Raw genomic sequence first — 22,558 nt, forward strand, 5'->3', positions numbered from 1 at the left:
TATATATCAGATATATAATTTCATATCTGTCATATATATGTTGCAATTTAATTTTATGTGAAGTTTGATTTTTATGATTTTTAACATTTTTATTAAAGGTTAAATTTTATTTACTGTCATATTTACTGATCTTGCTTCAGTCTCTTGTCTTTACATTTAGAATGAATATTCCCATTACAACTTGATGTATTTATTCATTAATATTTTATTCTTATTATTTTATGGCTTTGCTTTCATAGAAGGAAAAAGTCACAGTTGTTACCCTTTATATGAGGGGTAATGGTTACTATCCAATTAAATTCAACAAAAATGTTTGTGCCTGGCACTGTTCTGGACACTTAGGAAACACTCAAGAACCAAATGATTAAAAATCTCCAGGCTTGGGGAGTTTACATTCTGGTGTGAGGAGAGAGTCAATAATTCAACATGATAAATTAGTGAACTACATGTTAGAAATAGATCAGAGAGACTTCTTTATTAAATTACTAATGGAATGAGTATAGATTTAGAAGAAGAAAAAAGACTAAGAATTGAGCCCTGGAAGAGGAAGATCAGCAGAGAAGACTGAGAAGGAGCAAAGGATGAATTAGAAGGAATATCCCTTGGGGTCCTAGAAGCCTAATAGAAAACATATCAAGGAGGAAGGAGTGATCAACTGTTAAATGCTGATTTAAAAGCATTACAAAGATGAGTGCTAAGAATAACCACTGGGTTTAGCAACATGAAGACTGTGGGTGACCTTAAGGAGCTATCTTGGGGTGTGGAGGCAAAGGCCCCCTGGAGTGTCCTGTAGAGTGAAGTAGAGGACACCACTGGAGACAGTGAGTCTGGCTATCAAGGAAATGAAGCTGTCAGGAGAACTGGGTTGAAAGAAGGCTTTCTTGATGGGAATGAACTTAGAGAAAGGAGAGATGCTGGGGCCATTTTTCTGAGTCTGGGTAGTAGTCAGAGTCCTGGCAGGAAACAGATGACACAGTCAAAAGGGGGAAACTGAAGAGATTATCACAGAGGTGTGGGTTGACTTATAGAAAGCTCTCAAAGGATGGTGAATCATTAGATGCTCACCACAGAAGGAGGATCCCCTGGAGGAGAAAAATCAGGGGCAGTTATATATGAATCCAGAGAGAGGGCTTCCTTGATAGGAAAGGGTTGCCCAAATGAAGATGAAACAGGAGTTCTGCCAACCCAAGTCTCTGGGAAGGGATTGCAGGTAAATACCTCAATTTCTCCCTCCTCCCATACTTTTATGTCCTGCTGGTGCTTCCTACTGTCTAAACCCAAGCAGAAATCAAAATATGAGGAAACCTCGTTGGTACTGTCCACAGAGATCAGCTCCAGGGTCCTGAGCAGGAAGTCAGAGCATAGATCTAGAGGGGTGAAAGGATTACATCTGTCATCATGGGTGAAAGGAGATTGGTTCTAGTGCACAGATGGAGGGACTGGCTTTAGATAGCAGCATGGAGGGGCGCCTGGGTGGCTCAGTCGTTAAGCGTCTGCCTTTGGCTCAGGTCATGATCCCAGGGTCCTGGGATCAAGTCCCACATCGGGCTCCCTGCTCGGCGGGAAGCCTGCTTCTCCCTCTCCCACTCCCCCTGCCTGTGTTCCTGCTCTAGCTCTCTCTCTCTCTGTCAAATAAATAAATAAAATCTTAAAAAAATAAAAATAAAAATAGATAGCAGCATGGACAGTCCCTCTATAGTCCCTCTCTTATGCCATGAATCCTTTAACAGTTGAAACCTATGAACACTTCTCAGTGTTATGTTTTTATTTATTTTATTTTTTAATTTAATTTCATTTTTAATTTTTTTTATTTTACATGTGCTCCATTCCCAGTGTGAGGCTTGAACACACAACCCTGAGATCAAAAGTCGCATGCTCTACCAACTGAGCCAGCCAGGCATCCCCCTCAGTGTTATGTTTTTAAATGCACAAAATACATAGGAGTACAAAGAAAATTATTTTGAAACACAGTTATAAAATCATTTTAAAAATCAAATCTGTGATACATTAATGCATGTGTTTCTATATTAATGCCATAAATAATATCTAGTAGTGCACTTAATAACTACCATAATTTTAAAGTAGTGATACATATGTGTATAATATTCTGAAATAGATGCAAAAACTGTTTCATGGTATAAAATCCCTGTGATGTTTACTCATGACAAAAGCATAGGTATTGCTTTAACACCCCCCTCACTGAAATGGACAGATCGTCTAAGCAAAAGATCAACAAGGAAATAAAGACTTTAAATGACACACTGGACCAAATGGACTTTACAGACATATTCAGAACATTCCACCCCAAAGCAACGGAATACACATTCTTCTCTAGTGCCCATGGAACATTCTCCAGAATAGATCACATCCTAGGTCATAAATCAGGTCTCAACCGGTACCAAAAGATTGGAATCATTCCCTGCCTATTTTCAGACCACAATGCTTTGAAACTAGAGCTCAATCACAAGACAAAAGTCAGAAAGAACTCAAATACATGGAGACTAAAGAGCATCCTACTGAAGAACGAATGGGTCAACCAGGAAATTAAAGAAGAATTAAAAAAATACATGGAAACCAATGAAAATGAAAACACAACTATTCAAAATCTTTGGGATGCAGCAAAGGCAGTCCTAAGAGGAAAGTATATAGCAATACAAGCCTTTCTCAAGAAACAAGAAAGGTCTCAAGTACACAACCTAACCTTACACCTAAAGGAGCTGGAGAAAGAACAGCAAATAAAGCCTAAACCCAGCAGGAGAAGAGAAATAATAAAGGTCAGAGCAGAAATCAATGAAATAGAAACTAAAAGAACAGTAGAACAGATCAACGAAACTAGGAGCTGGTTCTTTGAAAGAATTAACAAGATTGATAAACCCCTGGCCAGACTTATCAAAAAGAGAAGAGAAATGACCCACATCAACAAAATCATGAATGAAAGAGGAGAGATCACAACCAACACCAAAGAAATACAAACAATTATAAGAACATATTATGAGCAACTCTATGCCAGCAAATTAAATAACCTGGAAGAAATGGATGCATTCCTAGAGATGTACCAACTACCAAAACTGAACCAGGATGAAATAGAAAACCTGAACAGACCTATAACCACTAAGGAAATTGAAGCAGTCATCAAAAATCTCCCAAAAAACAAAAGCCCAGGGCCAGATGGCTTCCCAGGGGAATTCTACCAAACATTTCAAGAAGAATTAATACCTATTCTTCTGAAACTGTTCCAAAAAATAGAAATGGAAGGAAAAATTCCAAACTCATTTTATGAGGCCAGCATTACCTTGATCCCAAAACCAGACAAAGACCCCATCAAAAAGGAGAATTACAGACCAATATCCCTGATGAACATGGATGCAAAAATTCTCACCAAAATACTAGCCAATAGGATCCAACAGTACATTAAAAGGATTATTCACCATGACCAAGTGGGATTTATCCCTGGGCTGCAAGGTTGGTTCAACATCCGCAAATCAATCAATGTGATACAATACATTAACAAAAGAAAGAACAAGAATCATATGATCCTCTCAATAGATGCAGAAAAAGCATTTGACAAAGTACAGCATCCTTTCTTGATCAAAACTCTTCAGAGTATAGGGATAGAGGGTACATACCTCAATATCATAAAAGCCATCTATGAAAAACCTACAGCGAATATCATTCTCAATGGGGAAGAACTGAGAGCTTTCCCCCTAAGGTCAGGAACGCGGCAGGGATGTCCACTATCACCACTGCTATTCAACATAGTATTGGAAGTCCTAGCCACAGCAATCAGACAACAAAAAGAAATCAAAGGCATCCAAATTGGCAAGGAAGAAGTCAAACTCTCACTCTTTGCAGATGATATGATACTTTATGTGGAAAACCCAAAAGACTCCACCCCAAAACTGCTAGAACTCATACAGGAATTCAGTAAAGTGGCAGGATATAAAATCAATGCACAGAAGTCAGTGGCATTCCTATACACCAACAACAAGACAGAAGAAAGAGAAATTAAGGAGTCGATCCCATTTACAATTGCACCCAAAACCATAAGATACCTAGGAATAAATCTAACCAAAGAGACAAAGGATCTGTACTCAGAAAACTATAAAATACTCATGAAAGAAATTGAGGAAGACACAAAGAAATGGAAAAACGTTCCATGCTCATGGATTGGAAGAACAAATATTGTGAAGATGTCAATGCTACCTAGAGCAATCTACACATTCAATGCAATCCCCATCAAAATACCATCCACTTTTTTCAAAGAAATGGAACAAATAATCCTAACATTTGTATGGAACCAGAAAAGACCCTGCATAGCCAGAGGAATGTTGAAAAAGAAAAGCAAAGCCGGCGGCATCACAATTCCGGACTTCCAGCTCTATTACAAAGCTGTCATCATCAAGACAGCATGGTACTGGCACAAAAACAGACACATAGATCAATGGAACAGAATAGAGAGCCCAGAAATGGACCCTCAACTCTATGGTCAACTCATCTTCGACAAAGCAGGAAAGAATGTCCAATGGAAAAAAGACAGTCTCTTCAACAAATGGTGTTGGGAAAATTGGATAGCCACATGCAGAAGAATGAAACTGGACCATTTCCTTACACCACACACAAAAATAGACTCCAAATGGTTGAAAGACCTCAATGTGAGACAGGAGTCCATCAAAATCCTTAAGGAGAACACAGGCAGCAACCTCTTTGACCTCAGCCGAAGCAACTTCTTCCTAGAAACATCGCCAAAGGCAAGGGAGGCAAGGGCAAAAATGAACTATTGGGACTTCATCAAGATAAAAAGCTTTTGCAAAGCAAAGGAAACAGTCAACAAAACCAAAAGACAACCGACAGAATGGGAGAAGATATTTGCAAATGACATATCAGATAAAGGGCTAGTATCCAAAATCTATAAAGAACTCATCAAACTCAACACCCAAAGAACAAAGAATCCAATCAAGAAATGGGCAGAAGACATGAACAGACATTTTTCCAAAGAAGACATCCAAATGGCCAACAGACACATGAAAAAGTGCTCAATATCGCTCGGCATCAGGGAAATCCAAATCAAAACCTCAGTGAGATCCCACCTCACACCAGTCAGAATGGCTAAAATTAACAAGTCAGGAAACAACAGATGTTGGCGGGGATGCGGAGAAAGGGGAACCCTCCTACACTGTTGGTGGGAATGCAAGCTGGTGCAGCCACTCTGGAAAACAGTATGGAGGTTCCTCAAAAAGTTGAAAATAGAGCTACCATATGATCCAGCAATTGCACTACTGGGTATTTACCCCAAAGATACAAAAGTAGGGATCCGAAGGGGTACGTGCACCCCGATGTTTATAGCAGCAATGTCCACAATAGCCAAACTGTGGAAAGAGCCAAGATGTCCATTGACAGATGACTGGATAAAGAAGATGTGGTATATATATACAATGGAATATTATGCAGCCATCAAAAGGAATGAGATCTTGCCATTTGCAACGACGTGGATAGAACTGGAGGGTATTATGTTGAGTGAAATAAGTCAAACAGAGAAAGACATGTATCATATGATCTCACTGATATGAGGAATTCTTAATCTCAGGAAACAAACTGAGGGTTGCTGGAGTGGGGGGTGGGGTGGGAAGGATGGGGTGACTGGGTGACAGACACTGGGGAGGGTATGTGCTCTGGTAAGCGCTGTGAATTGTGCAAGACTGTTGAATCTCAGATCTGTACCTCTGAAACAAATAATGCAATATATGTTAAGAAAAAAAAAAAAGAAGAAGAAGAAGGTAGTGGGAGGGGAAGAATGAAGCAGGGGAAATCGGAGGGGTAGACGAACCATGAGAGACGATGGACTCTGAAAAACAAACAGGGTTCTAGAGGGGAGGGGGGTGGGAGGATGGGTTAGCCTGGTGGTGGGTATTGAGGAGGGCACATTCTGCATGGAGCACTGGGTGTTATGCACAAACAATGAATCATGGAACACTTCATCTAAAACTAATGATGTAATGTATGGGGATTAACATAAGAATAAAAATTAAAAAAAAAAAAAGAAAAGTTTTAGAGAAAAAAAAAAAAAGCATAGGTATTGCTACTGTGGTTTACTACCTACATTCATAACTGAAGAAAATGACTAGATTTCAGTGAAGAGTTATTAGAAATAAAGATGAATTTCCACAAACAAGATCACGATGGCCTGGGTTAAGTCCAAAGCTCCATTAGGAAGAAGGTAGAGTGTAAGGACAGAAGGTGACCTATAGAGAGGTATGTGGGAATCTGCAGGGCTCTCTTCTGCTTGTTTTGCATTTCTCAGTAAAGAAAGAGTCAAGTCATGTGCCAAGAATGAGTATGGAAAGGGGTGCTTGGGTGGCTCAGATGGTTAAGCATCTGCCTTCAGCTCAGATCACGAGCTCAGGACCCTGGATCGAGCCCTGCATCAGGCTCCCTGCTCAGCGGGGAGTCTGCTTGTCCCTCTCCCTCTGGCCCACCACTCATGCTTTTTCTCTCTCTCTCTCTCTCTCTCAAATAAATAAATAGGAACTTAAAAAAAAAAGATGAGGATGAAGAAGTAAGTGTATGAGGTTTGAGAAGACAGGAGAAGGCATGAGAGGGTCTTCTAGGAAAGTGGGAAAGAGAATGGACCAGAAAAATTGCATGTGGGTACCAGGCAGAATCAAGAACTCATGTCAAGTTTGTGGTATGGACTTGAATAGGAAACCAGTCAGCAAGGCTTGTTTTCCTCCAGTCATGTTCAGCTATACAAAGACAAAGACAGATTGCGGGAGAGCTAGAGTCAACAGATCTGGGTTTTCACCAAGTGACTAGGACAAGAGAAGGGCAAGGGAGTAAGGGATGTGCGTAAAGGAGGGACTGTGATGATAACCCATGGAATTTAGTTTGATTAGGAGGGAAGAGAGGACTTTGAGGAAATGAGAGACAGTGAAAAAGTGGTATACTTAATGAAGTGAAGGTCCCATAAGGGCTCAAAGGATTGTAGAATTGGAGGATGAGGAGATGCAGTGGAAAGATAGGAGGTAGTGGTCAGAGAATAGGACTTTAAATATAAGCTTTCGTGGTAGGCAGAATAGCACCCTCTTCTCAAAATGTTACATCCTAATCTCTAGAACCTATGAATATGTTACCGTATGTGGCAAAAGGGACTTTGCCCATAGGATTAAGTAAATGGCCTTAAAATGGGAGATTATCCTAGATTGTCCAGGTTGGCCTAATGTAATCACAAGGATTTTTAAAATCATGGAACACTACATCAAAAACTAATGATGTAACGTATGGTGATTAACATAACATAATAAAATTAAATATAAAAAAAAGTGGATGAGGGAGGCATAAGAAAAAGAGAATCAGAGAAAGAGATGTGACAAGAGAGGTAGGGTCAGAGAGATGCAGTGTTGCTGTCTTTAAAGACAGAAGAAAGGAGCCATGAGCCAAGGAGTGTGAGTGGATTCTGGAAGCTGGAAAAGGCAAATAAAGAGATTTTTCCTTAGAGCTTCCAGAATGAATGCATGCCTGCTGACAACTTGCTTCTGAATTACATAGTTATAAAGTAGTAAATTTGTGGGGACGCCTGGGTGGCTCAGTTGGTTAAGCGACTGCCTTTGGCTCAGGTCATGATCCCAGAGTCCCGGGATCGAGTCCCACATCAGGCTCCCTGCTCAGCAGGGAGTCTGCTTCTCCCTCTGACCCTCCCCCTTCTCGTGCTCTCTCACTCTCTCTCTTTCTAAAATAAATAAATAAATTCTTTAAAAAAACTAGTAGATTCGTGTTGTCTTAAGCCACTAAGTGTATTATACTTTTTTATGGCAGTGATAGAAAGTTAATATACCTCTTAATCAGTTTCATGCAGGCTTAGACTTTGAGGAATTAAAGTATAATTCAAAGTGACAAAGCATAAACAAGAAGAAGCAGTAAGCAGAAGATAGCTATTTTTCTAGAGAAATTAACTTACTTGAATACTACTTAAGGCTAGTATAACACTTATATGTCTTCCTGCCTACACCTAATACCTTTTTACTTCCTTGCTCATGAAATTTTTTTCTCTTTTCTTTCTTTTCTGTCTTTCTTTTCTGTCTTTCTTTCTGTCTTTCTTTCTTTCTTTCTTTCTTTCTTTCTTTCTTTCTTTCTTTCTTTCCTCTCTTTTCCTCACCTCCATAGGCTTTATTGGTTTTTTTTCCAGAATCCCCATTTTGTTTGTTTGTTTCCTTTGGAAGTCTCAATGAATGGAATTTAAATAGGAAATTGAAGAATGTGAGTAAATTTGAAAATTCTAATGCATTCTAGCATATGAGGTATTATTATTGATGATTAATGTAAATTCTCTAAGATTTTCCTGAAAATAATATTCAGATGTGTGAAATATTTAGAATGATATTAAATGCCGTCTATTACCACTGACGTAGATTCTCCTATATCTCAATAGTATAGTGAAAGAAGGACACACAGGGTCAGAGGCAGGTTGTAATGACTTCTGGCGATTTGGCTGAATCATTTACAAACCTTCCTTCTGAGGCTTAGATATATTATGGTTATATTCTGAAATCTACAAGAATAATTGGACAGGAAGAGTTACAATATGTATAGATGATTTTTTTTGAGTAAATTGCTAAGTGACTTTGTAAAGCATTTTTTTTTTTAAGATTTTATTTATTTATCTGAGAGAGAATGGGAGACAGAAAGCATGAGAGGGAGGAGGATCAGAGGGAGAAGCAGACTCCCTGCCGAGCAGGGAGCCCGATGTGGGACTCGATCCCGGGACTCCAGGATCATGACCTGAGCCGAAGGCAGTCGCTTAACCAACTGAGCCACCCAGGCGCCCGTAAAGCATTTTTTTTTTTTAAAGATTTTATTTATTTATTTGACAGAGAGAGAGCGAGAGCAGGAACACAAGCAGGGGGAGTGGGAGAGGGAAGCAGGCTTCCCGCCAAGCAGGGAGCCTGATGCGGGGCTCAATCCCGGGACTCCAGGATCATGACCTGAGCCAAAGGCAGTCGCTTACTTAACCAACTGAGCCACCCAGGCGCCCTCCTTTTTTTTTTTTTTAAGGTTTATTTATTTATTTATTTATTTATTTGAGAGAGAGAGATTGGGCATGAGAGAGATCATGAGCGGGGGCAGGGGTAGAGGGAGAAGCAGACTCCCCACTGAGCAGGGAGCCCAATGAGGGGCTCAGTTACAGACCCTGCGATCATGACCTGAGCTGAAGGCAGTTGCTTAGCCAACAAAGCCACCCAGGTGCCCCACTTTTAAAATTTCTAAAACAGGGGCACCTGGGTGGCTTAGTTGGTTAAACATCTGCCTTCGGCTCAGGTCATGATCTCAAAGCCATATTGGGCTCCCCACTCAGAGGGAGTCTGGTTCTCCCTCTGCCTCTGCCTCACCCCCTCTGCTTGTGCTCTCTCACTTTTTCTCTCTCTCAAATAAATAAATAAAATCTTTAAAAGAATAATTTTAAAAATTTCTAAAACATATATTCACAACTGTTTAATTTCCTTCTGAACAAACACCCAGCAAAGAAAACCACTAGAAAAGATCACATACTGCAAAACCTAAATGTATAAAAGTAAACACCCTGTCTCTCGGGCCACCACTGGAAGAACCACATTCTTTTTTTTTCCATTTTTTTTTTTTAAAGATTTTCTTTATTTTTTGACAGAGAGAGACACAGCAAGAGAGGGAACACAAGCAGGGGGAGTAGGAGAGGGAGAAGCAGGCTCCCCACTGAGCAGGGAGCCCGATGTGGGACTTGATCCCAGGACCCTGGGATCATGACCTGAGCCGAAAGCAGACACCCAACGACTGAGCCACCCAGACATCCCTGGAAGAACCACATTCGCAATAGTATTTATAAAATACAGAAAAAAAAAAAAGTTTTTGAGCATTTATTTGACTGTCAAACAATTATAAATGGAACTATTACTGCTTAAGGCTCAGTAACCTCACAGTGATTCTCATGATGCCAAAGAAAAAGTTACACAGTATTAGATTTAATTGAATTGAGATGTTCATTTAAATTAAAATTACATGTAAAACATAGTACAAAAACTACTTTTCACATTGTTTTCTGAAATTCTATCCCTATTGCAGTGAATGGGGATCACTTACAAAACAATGTTAAAGGGTTCTTTTTGTTTTTCTATTCTAAAATACCAAGTACTTTTGTAATCAGTATTTTGCAAGCACAAACAAGGACTCTTAAAATAACAGTATATTGATGACAATGTTGATAGCCTCCCATTTCAGAAGAAAAGCCAAAGTCAGTCCTATGACTTAGAAGACCCATCATCATCTTGCCCTCTCTTCTAACTTCTCTCAGCTCATCTCCTATTTCTTCCCTCACTCCCTCCAACACCATTATCTGTGCTCCAGCCACATTGGTGTCCTTACTATACTTTACACACTAGCATACTCCTTACTCAGGGACTTTGTCCATGCTGTTCCCTCTGCCTGGAACACTCTTCCCATATAGCCACATGGCCTACTCAATCATGCCTTCAGATCTTTATTCAAAAGTCACAATTTCAATAAAGTCTTCCTAGGCCTTTCATTTCAACTAACTTCTCCCTAAAATTTCATAACCCCTTTCCTACTATATTTCTATCCTTAGAACTTAACACTATTTAGCATGCTACATATTTTAATCATTTACCTGGTTTTGATCCCCCAATAGAATGCAAGCTCTATGAGAACAGTTATTTTTGCTGGATTTTTTTAATCTGCTATTTTATCTATAGGCCCTTGCAACGGAAACTGACACATAGAAGATCCTTAATTAAATGAAGGAATGAATTAGTATTAGCCTTTTATTTAGAATGAAATATGATAGGACGCCTGGGTGGCTCAGTCAGTTAGGTGTCTGCCTTCGGCTCAGGTCATGATTCTGGGGTCCTAGGATTGAGTCCAGCATCAGGCTCCTTGCTCAGTGGGGAGCCTGCTTCTCTGCCTGCTGTTCCCCCTGCTTGTGCTCTCTCCATGTGTCTGTCTGTCTCTCTCTGACAAATAAATAAAAAAAAATTTTTTTTTAAAGATTTTTATTTATTTGACAGAGAGAGAGATAGTGAGAGCAGTAACACAAGCAGGGGGAATGGGAGAGGGAGAAGCAGGCTTCTTGCCGAGCAGGGAGCCCGATGTGGGACTCGATCCCAGGACCCTGGGATCATGACCTGAGTCAAAGGCAGACGCTTAACGACTGAGCCACCCAGGTGCCCATAAAAAAATTTTTTTAAAAATAGAATGAAATAGGATATTTGAAATATAATTAGCTTAAAAATCATAAAGCCAAGTGGAGAATATTAAGGTGGGGGCTATCATATATATTCTTACCATATGCTAAGAGTTAGGTGATAGAGAATGTATGTTTTATATTTGTATCAATTAGGATCCAATCAGGAGACAGAAACCATAAAGAAATTTAAATGAGAAAACTGTAATACAAAGAATTATTAACTACTACAGGGGAGTGGAGCAATAAAGGATTGGCTAGTGGAAAGTAAATATACAAGGAGACATAAGTAGATAAATGGAGCTGCCACAATTCCTATGGCTAAGGTAGAGCACTTGAGGAAGAGTACCCCAGAAAACCAGACCTGCCTGGAGAGAATGAATCCTATGGTTCCCGAGTGTAAGAGAAGTCACTGTGGTGCAGTGCCGGTGGAACTTGCTAGAAAGCTCCCTGCCCAGGAAGCCTGTTCAAAAAGAGGTGTCTCATGGAAGACCCTCCATTGAAAAATCATCTGAAGTGGTTGCCAGGAAAAGCTGGTGTTGCTTACCCTGGAGCACTGTAGGAGCTGGATGCTGAAGAAGCCTTGTGCAATGCAGGAACTTGCTGAGCAAGCACCACTGCAACTAGATGGAAAGTTCCTTCCTCCCATCTCTCCAAGTGCCCTCTACTGGCAAAGCTTAGAAATCTGCAACTGTGCATAAAGGATACATTTAATTTCATTTTATTTTATTTTTTTAAAGGATACATTTTAAAGGGCTCATCTAAATTTTCAGAGGCAATAAAGGCAGTATTTGGAGCTGAGAAGCAACAAACTAAATACGGGCACATTTTCTATCTTCAAAAGTTATCATGGCGACTTCCCAGGAAGATGGCAGAGTAGGAGGACCCTAAGCTCACCTCATTCCATGGATACAACTAGATAACACATCAGTGTTAATAACCCAGAAAACAAGCTGAAGACTAGTAGAATAGACTCTCCACAGCTAAATGTAGAGAAGAAGCCACATGGAAGAGGGTAGGAAGGGCAGAGATGGGGTGCGGAGCTAAATGAACCCGTGGGACTGTCTGTGGGGGAAAGGGAGCCATGGGCACAGGTGTGGGGGGAAACAGACTCTAACATCAGGGAGCCCACATGGGGAATGTGAATCCCCGTAACATTTGGCTTTGAAAGCCAGAGGGGCTGAATTTCACAAGTTCTTGCAATCAGCAGGGCTTAAAACCTGGAACTTGAAAAACCACTGGCCTCATGGGACAGCCAGGAGGGTGAGAAGGAGCTGAGTTCTTGCCCTTAAGGAGAGAGCACAACAAACACCCCGCAGAGGTATAGCATAGAAGCAGCACTTTGAAAAATGCATGGGGTAAAAAAAAAAATGCATGGGGTATATAGGAAGGAGATGTATTTACTAATCTCAGACCCTCTGCTGGATGGGCAGGGATCGTTGGGAGACTTCTCTAGAAACAAAAGAGCTGGCAGGTGCCATTTACCTCCCCTGCCTCCTCCACTCCCCCATAAGCACATGGACACCTGCAGGAACCAGCCTGGCACCAACACTCCTACCTAACTTGCTAACAGTGAACCTTACCCTCTACATTCTGCTATGGATCCACCCCCTCCAACCTGGCCTACCTATGTCCCTGGCAACCGCAGTTTCTCTTCCACTGGAGCCTATGATGCTGACACCACACACCTCACACTCATATCCACCTTAAGCCCAGGCAGCCCCAGACTAGCCCACTAACATCACAGGGACCAACCCCTGCCCACAAAGGGCAAAGAGAGCCACTGCAGATGACTGGACTGATGGCAAAAGCAGCTCAGCTACATTAGCAGGTGTGCCTTGACAACACACATAGGAGACACCTGTGAAGTGTTCTGTGAACAGGGGATACTGCACTGCGGGCATTACAGGACCTCTTCTTCATAAGTCCAATACTTTCAAGGCAGAAGATGTAGCTGACTTTCCTAACACAAAGAAACAGACACAGAGAGTTAGACAAAATCGGTAGACAAAGGAATATGTCCCAAATGAAAGAACAGGAAAATCACAGCAAGAAAGCTAAATGACACGGAGATAAGTAATATCCTTGATAGAAAACTTAATATTGGTCATAAGATATTCACTGGACTTGAGAAAAGACTGGAGGATCTCAGTGAGACCCTGAACAAAGAGATAGAAAACAAAAAAAAAAAAAAAAAAGAGAGAGAGACGAAGAACTCAATAGCTGAAATAAAAAATACACTAGAGTGAATAAATAGTAGATTAGATGAAGCAGAAAAACAGATCAGTGACCTGGAGGACAGAGTACAGAAAGCAATCAAGCTGAACTGAAGAGAAAAATAATAATAATAAATGAAAATAGACTAAGGAAACTTAGTGACCATCAGCATAATAACATTCATATTATAGGAATCCCAGAAGGAGAAAAGAGAGAAAAGTGTACAGAAAATGTATTTGAAGAAATAGCTGAAAACTTCCCAAATTTGGGGAAAGATACAGAAGTCCAGATACAGAAGGCACAAAGATCCCTCAACAAAATCAACCCAAGGAGATCCGCAACAAGACACACAGTAATTAAAATGGCAAAAAGTTGGGGTGCCTGGGTGGCTTAGGTGGTTAAATGTCTGCCTTTGGCTCAGGTCATGATCCCAGGGTCCTGGGATCGAGCCCCACACCCTGCTCAGGCCATTAGCTGATTTTTCAGCAGAAACTTTGCAGGACAGGTGTGAGTGGCATGACATATTCAAAGTGCTGAAAGAAAAACACCTGCAGCCAAGAATACTCTATCCAGCAAGGCTACCATTCAGAACAGAAGGAGAGATAGTTTCCCAGATGAACAAAAGTTAAAGGAATTCATGACCAATAAACCAGTCCTATAAGAAATGTTAAAGAGGACTCTTTGAGTGCAAAGGAAAGATGAAAAGTAGGAGTGAGAAAAGTGGGAAGCACAAAAACAGTTAAATTATGTATATCTGTAAAAATGTGTTAAGGGATTCACAAATTAAAAGGATGTAAAGTATGACACCATATACCTAAAATGTGGAAAGGAGAGGAGTAAAGATGGTTTGGACTTGAGCAACCATCAACTTGATATAGATTAAATTGCTATATGCTATATGCAAAAGATGTTATATATAAACTTAATGGCAACCCAAAACCAGTAATAGATATGTAAAAATATAAAGAGAAAGGAACCCAAGTATATGAGAAGAAGCCAGTAAGCCAAGAGACAGCAAAAGAAGAAAAAAAAATACAGAGAAGAACTACAAAAACAACCATAAAATAAGTAACAAAAGGATATAGGTACATACTTATCAATAATTACTTTGAATGTTAAATGGACTAAAAAGCCTCAATGAAAAGACACAGGGTGACAGAATGGATTAAAAAAACAAGATCTATCTATATGCTGCCTAAAAGAGACTCATTTCAGACCTAAAGACAAATGTAGACTAAAAGTGAAAGGATGGAAAACAATTTATCATGCAAATGGAAGTGAAAACAATGCTGGGGTAGCAATATTTGTATCAGGCAAAATAGACTCTAAAACAAAGACTGTTGGGACGCCTGGACGGCTCAGTCGGTTAAGTGTCTAACTCTTGATTTCAGCTCAGGTCTTAATCTCAGGATTGTGAGTTCAAGCCCCATGTTGGGCTCCATGCCCAGTATGCAGTGTAGTTAAAAACAAAAGACTGTAACAGGAGACAAAGAAGGACACTATATAATCATAAAGAGAATAATCCAACAATTACAACAAAAGATGTAACAAATGTAAATATTAATGCACCCAACATGGGAGCACCCAAATGCAGAAAACAGCTAATAACAAACATGAAGAAAGTAATAGATAGTAATACAATAAGAATAGGGGTCTTTAACACCCCACTTACATCAATGGATAGGTCATCCAAACAGAAAATCAACAAGGAAACAGTTGCTTTGAATCACAAATTGGACTGGATGGATCTAGCAGATATATTCAGAGCATTCCATCCTAAAACAGCAGAATACACATTGTTTTCACGTGCACATGGAACAGTCTCCAGAATAGATCATGTTAGGCCACAAAACAAGTCTCAACAAATTCAAAGAGATTGAAGTCATACCATGCGTCTTTTTTGACCATAACACTATGAAACTAAAAATCAACTCACACACAAAAAAAAACCTAGAAAGAACACAAATACATGGAGGTTAAATAACATGCTACTAAACCATGAATGGGTCAACCAAGAAATCAAAGAGGAAATCACAAAATACATGGAGACAAAAGAAAATGAAAACACTAGGGTCCAAAATCTTTTGGATGTAGCAAAAGGTGTTCCAACAGGGAAGTTTATAGCAATACAGGTTTACCTCAAGAAGCAAGAAAAGTCTCAAATAAACAACCTGACCTTCACATAAAGAAGCTAGAAAAAGAAGAACAAACACAACCCAAAACCAGTAGAAGGAAGAAAATAATAAAGATTAGAGCAGAAATAAAAGAATTAGAAACTAAAAAAAGAAAACCAATAGAACAGATCAATGAAACCAGGAGCTGGTTCTTTGAAAAGATAACAAAATTGATAAACCTTTAGCCACACTCATAGAAAGAGAGATAAAGAGAGAAGACCCAAATATACAAAATCAGATATGAAGAGGAGAAATAACAACCAACACCACAGAAATACAATGGATTGTAAAAGAATGTTATGACAAATTATATGCCAACAAATTGGACAACCTGGAAGAAATGGATCAATTCCTAAATACGTATAACCTCCAAAACTGAATCAGGAAGAAATAGAAAATTTGAACAGACTGATTACCCGCAATGAAATTGAATCAGTAGTTTAAAAACTCTCAACAAACAAAAGTCCAAGGCCAGATGGCTTCACAGGTAAATTCTACCAAATATTTAAAGGGGAGTTAATACCTATTCTTCTCAAACTATTCCAAGAAAATAAAAGAGGAAGGTAAAGCTTCCAAATTCATTCTATGAGTCCAATATCACCCTGATTCCAAAACCAGATAAAGACACCACAAAAAAGGAGAACTACACACTAATTTCTATGATGAACACAGATGCAAAAATCCTCAAGAAAATACTAGCTAACTGAATCCAACAATACATTTAAAAAATCATTCACCATGATCAAATGAGATTTATTCCTGGGATGCAAGGGTGGTTCTATATTTGCAAACCAATCAACCTGATACATCATATCAACAAGAGAAAGATAAAAACCATTTGATCATTTCAATAGATGCAGAAAAAGCATTTGACAAAGTACAACAACCATTCATGATAAAAACACTCAACAGGGGTGCCTGGGTGGCTCAGTCAGTTAAATGTGCTGACTCTTGATTTCAGCTCAGGTCATGATCTCAGGATCCTGGGATCGGCCCGAGTCTGCTTCAGGATTCTCTCTCTCCCTCTCCTTCTTTCTTCTGCCCCTCTGCTCCCCCCTCTAAAATAAGTAAATAAATCTTAAAAAAAAAAAAAAAAAACCAAACCCTCAACAAATTAGGTTTAGAGGAAACATACCTTAACATAATAAAGGCCATATCTGAAAAACCCACAGCGTACATCATACTCAGTGGGGAAACCTGAGAGCTTTTCCCCCAGTCTCAGGAATAAGACAAGAATGTCCACTCTCACCATTTTTATTCAACATAGTACTGGAAGTCTGAGCCATAGCAATCAGAGAAGAAAAAGAAATAAAAGGCATCCAAATTGGTAAGGAAGTAATAAACCTTTCACTATTTGCAGATGACATGATACCATATATGGAAAACCCTGAAGACTCCACCAGAAAACTACTAGAACTGATAGATAAATTCAGTAAGGTCTCAGGATAAAAAAATCAATATACAGAAACCCATTGCATTTCCATACACTAATAATGAATTAGCAGAAAGCAAAATTAAGGAAACAATCAATCTACAATTGCACCAAAAATAATAAAATACCTAGGAATTAACTTCACCAAGGAGGTGAAAGACCTGTACTCTAAAAACTGTAAAATATTGATGAAAGAAATTGAGGATGATACAAGCAAGTGGAAAGATATTCCATGCACATGGATTGGAAGAACAAATATTGTTTTTTTAAAAAAAGATTTTATTTATCTATTTGAGAGAGAGAAAGAGAGTGAGAGAGAGTAGGAACTGTGGGGAGGGGCAGAGGGAGAGGGAAAAGAATAAATATTATTAAAATGTCCACATGACCTAAAGCAATCTACATATTTAATCCAATTACTATCAAAATACCAAGAGCATTTTTCACAGAACTAGAACAAATAATCTTAAAATTTGTACGGAACCACAAAAGACCCTGAATAGCCAAACCAATCTTGAAAAAGAAGAACAAAACTGGTGGGATCAGAATTCCAGAATTTGAGACTAAAAAGCCGTCGTAATCAAACAGTATGGTACCAGCACAAAAATAGACACATAAATCAATAGAACAGAATAAAGAGCCCATTTGCAACAACATGGATGGAGAGTGTAATGTTAAGTGAAATAAGTCAGTCAGAGAAAGACAAATATCATGTGATTTCACTCATATGTGGAATTTAAGAAACAAAACAAACAAAGCAAAAAAATAGAGAAACCAAACAAAGTCTGAACTCTAGAGAACAAAATGATGGTTATGGTGGGGGAGGCGCAGGGATGGGTGAAATAGATGAAGGGGATTAAGAGTACACTTACGATAGCACCGAGTAATGTATAAAATTATTGAATCACTATATTGTACACCTGAAACTAATATAACACTATATGTTAACTATACTGGAATTAAAAATTTTTAAGAAGTTACCATAATATCAGACCTATAATTTCAGAGAATAAACCGTTGGTTGCCAGAGGGAAAGGGGGTGGGGAAATGGACAAAATAAATGAAGGGGAGTGGGAGATACAGGCTTTCAGTTATGGAATGAATAAGTAATGGGGATAAAAGTTACAACATAAGGAATATAGTCAATGGTATTAGAGTTATACGGTGATAGATGGTAGCTACACTTGTGAGCATAGCATACTGTACAGTCTTGTGGAATCACTATGTTGTACACCTGAAACTAATGTAACATTGTACGTCAACTGTATTTTTAAATAAATAAATAATAAAGTACAAAAGAAAAAGAAAAAAAAATCCTTTCCCCCACTGAATTGCATCTTTGTGGAGATTCAGTTGACCATAGAGGGTTGTCTCATGTGGAGAGATCTCTGTGGAGATTCAGTTTTGTGGAAATTCAGTTTACCATACATGTGTGGGTCTATTTCTGGACTACATTCTGCCCCATTGATCTACAGCTCTATCTTTATGTCAATAACACATTCTCTTCATTACTGTAGCTTTATTTGTTTTCATTTATTTATTTGATAGAGAGAACACAAACAGGGGTAAGGCAGGCAGAGGGAGAAGCAGGCTCCCTACTGAGCAAGGAGCCTGATGCAGGACTTGATCCCAGGACCCTGGAATCATGACCTGAGCCAAAGGCAGACGCTTAACCGACTGAGCCACCCAGGCATCCCATTGATTACTGTAGCTTTATAATAAATTTTTTTTAAAGATTTTATTTATTTATTTGAGAGAGAGAGAATGAGAGAGAGAGAGCACGAGAGGGAAGAGGGCAGAGGGAGAAGCAGACCCCCTGCTGAGCAGGGAGCCCGATGTGGGACTCGATCCCGGGACTCCAGGATCATGACCTGAGCCGAAGGCAGTCGCTTAACCAACTGAGCCACCCAGGCGCCCTTTATAATAAATTTTAAAAGCAGAAAGTCTTCCGGTGACTGACTGACTCAGTTGGTAGAGCGCGTGACTCTTGATCTTGGGGTTGTAAGTTTGAGCCCCATTAGGGGTGTAGAGATACTTAAAAATAAAATTAGGGGCACCTGGGTGGCTCAGTCAGTTAAGCGTCTGCCTTTGGCTCAGGTCATGATCCCAGGATTCTGGGATTGAGCCCTGCATCGGGCTCTCTGCTCCATGGGAAGCCTGCTTCTCTCTCTCCCTCTGCCCCTGCTTGTGCGTGCTCTCTCTCTCTCTGTCAAATAAATAAATAAAATCTTAAAAAAATAAAAATAATAAAATTTTAAAATATTAAAAAAAATCAGAAAGTCTTGCAAAATTATGCTTATTTTTCAAGATTGTTTTCGCTATTCTCGTTTTTATTGTTGCTGTTCCTTTGATTTGGCCATGTTTCCCTGTTTCTTTGTATGCCTAGTTCTCATTTGTTGAGAGTTAAAAATTTGTAAAACCAATCAGCTTGGCTAAAGATTCTGGAGACCTCTCAAAACTTTTCTTGGGGATGTGTCTTCCCTGAGCTGGTGCATGTAATTTCCCAATTAAAGGGGTTGGCCCATGTTTTTTCTCAGGAACCCACAATCTCCTTCTCCCCCTAGCGTCTGTCTGCAGTACTGCAGTCCCTCTGGTGCTATAAATGTGGTGGTGCTGACCGTTGTTCTCTGCTTTCCCCGACCTGACACCCAAAGTATGCCTCTGTTTCTTTCCCATCAGCATCTGTGAGTCAGGCAAGACGAAACCAAACCAACCCCTCAGGCAGCCCTCTGAGAAGCTAGAACACAGGATGTACATTCAATTCTTCTTTTCTCCTCCCAAGCAAGAAGCTGGGAGTTGGGGAGTTTTTGGCCGACATTGATAGCATGGTGCTTTGCTGGGGAGAGGGTGGGTCTTGGACAGGCAAGAGAACTTCCCTACCTGCTTCTATGTGTTACTTTTTGGCTTTGCACTCAGCTGGGATGTTGCAACCTCTTAACTACTTTCTGGAGTTCTCACAAGGGCAAGTTGGCACCTATGTTATGGTTAAGTCAGTGCCTCCGTGGGGGAACGAGGGCCTGAAACTTCCTATTCCACCAATTTGCCAATGTTTCTGCTTTTGTTTTCTTAAATTTGAAAAATAGTTTAAAGTTACAGACTATAATAATGAACTTTCACCTAGATTTACTAACAAATATTGTTAATATTTTTGCCACGTTTGCTTTTTCTGTCATGTAAATGAACATTACTGTACAGTCTGAGGTTCAGTTGAGGACATTATGTGTTTTACTCTAAATATTTCATGTGTATCCTTTAAGAGCAGGGTCATATTTGTCAAATGATGATAAGACCAACACTCAATATTTGACATTAAAAAAATGATGTTGAATTTATTGTTTACCATAGAAAAGTTGTTTTTTTTTTTTTAAGATTTTATTTATTTATTTATTTGAGAGGGAGAGCACGCATGAGAGAGCACAAGCAGGGGGAGTGCAAGCAGGGGGAGAGAGAGAGCACAAGTAGGGGAACAGGAGAAGCAGGCTCCTTGCTGACCAGGGAGCCCGACGTGGGGCTCAATCCCAGGACCTTTGGATCAGGACCTGAATTGAAGGCAGACCCTTAACCAACTGAGCCACCCAGGCATCCCTAGAAAGAGATTTTTAATTTAATTTAATTTTTAAAAAATTTTATTTATTTGAAAGATTGAGAGAGGGAGCACAAGTAGGGGAGAGGCAAAAGGAGAGGGAGAAGCAGACTCCCTGCTGAGCCTGACATGGGGCTCGATCCCAGGACCTTGGGATTAAGACCTCAGCTGAAGGCAGACCTTTAACCAACTGAGCCACCCAGGTGTCCCTAGAAAGGGATTTTTTAAATAGGATTTTTGGATTGGTAGATTTTCGGAGATGGATTAACGCCATCAATAGAAGTGTGGTTACTCAGGTGAGGTTGTTGTTGATCGGCATGCTGAAGTATGTTTACTGGAGAGAGTTCATAACTGATTGGCTGACTTTCAGAAGTGAGGAGCTGATGCTGATTTGTTGGCTTTTAACAATGTTTGCTGAGGGGAGTTGTTGTTGATAAGCTGAACAGGTTTAAGACCAGTTCTAATCATTACTTGTTATCATGGCTTCTGAAACAAGCAGTGTTTTCCTACAGAGGCACATTTAATATTTTGGACAACGGACATTGAACAATAGTGAGACAAGCAAGTACAATTAGAAGTACTTGTAATATGAAAAGGGAAAGGAGAGTACTTAATAACCATGAAGCCAAGATTTCACAAGCCTGATGAATAAAATAAGGCCCAACAATTCTGAGTCTACCTTAGGTAGTCAGTTTGTCTTTTCTTTCAGCTTAGATGTCGACAGTTTTATCTCACCTAAAGCGTTACTCCCTGTATAATGAGAAGTCTTAGTAATGGCGCAGGCTCCTCCCTGGCTGGCCAAAAAAAATTTTTTTTTTTTTTAAGATTTTATTTATTTATTTGAGAGAGAGAGAATGAGAGACAGAGAGCACGAGAGGGAAGAGGGTCAGAGGGAGAAGCAGACTCCCCGCCGAGCAGGGAGCCTGATGTGGGACTCGATCCCGGGACTCCAGGATCATGACCTGAGCCGAAGGCAGTCGCTTAACCAACTGAGCCACCCAGGCGCCCCTGGCCAAAAAAATTTAAGGCTATTCTATTTTACTGTCTGTAGGGCTCAGCGAATGTGAAAAAGAACACCTTAATTCTTTTTTTAAAAAATTACCACCTCGGGGCGCCTGGGTGGCTCAGTCGTTAAGCGTCTGCCTTCTGCTCAGGTCATGGTCCCAGGGGTCCTGGGATCGAGCCCCGCATTGGGCTTCCTGCTCAGCGGGAAGCCTGCTTCTCCCTCTCCCACTCCCCCTGCTTGTATTCCCTCTCTCGCTGTGTCTCTCTGTCAAATAAATAAAATCTTTAAAAAAATAAAAATAAATAAATTACCACCTCAAGTTGTGTTTGTGAATGGTGGGGGTTGGGGGGAATACACTTAGGAATCTCTTCCCAGAGTTTTATCCTTTCAGACTCTTTTTTAAGAAATGGAGTTCACTGAGGGTACTGGGGAGTTATACCCACGGAATGATCTTGCAAACGGCCCTACTTGGGTTCTGGGTCAGCATTAAACAGACTGATTTTCACATAGGAAAAAGGATCCAGGAGTGCTAAGAGACATGATAGATCTCAATAGAATTGTAGATATATTGGCTCTGGGTGTGGTCTTGAGAAACAGTTTCTGCTACAGCTGAAGAATAGTTATATCCTCCTCGTCTAGCAAAAGAACATTTTTCTTCATTTGTATTTTGTAAACAAAGAATATAATTTGGAGGAAATTAATAATATAATTTTACATATTATTTTATATATTTTAACTAATATATGTTACATTAATGTAAATATCAATACATATCACATATAATCTGATACATTAATATGAATTTTTATATTTTCACTACATATATTCATATTGTTTTTCAAATTGGTTGTACTAACAAAGCTTATTAGGGCAACTAACTTACAGAATTAGAGAAATTATTGTTTTATTTTTAATTTTTTTCTTTCCC

Source organism: Neomonachus schauinslandi, chromosome 3 (genome assembly GCF_002201575.2).
Source record: "Neomonachus schauinslandi chromosome 3, ASM220157v2, whole genome shotgun sequence".
NCBI classification, from domain to species: domain Eukaryota; kingdom Metazoa; phylum Chordata; class Mammalia; order Carnivora; family Phocidae; genus Neomonachus; species Neomonachus schauinslandi.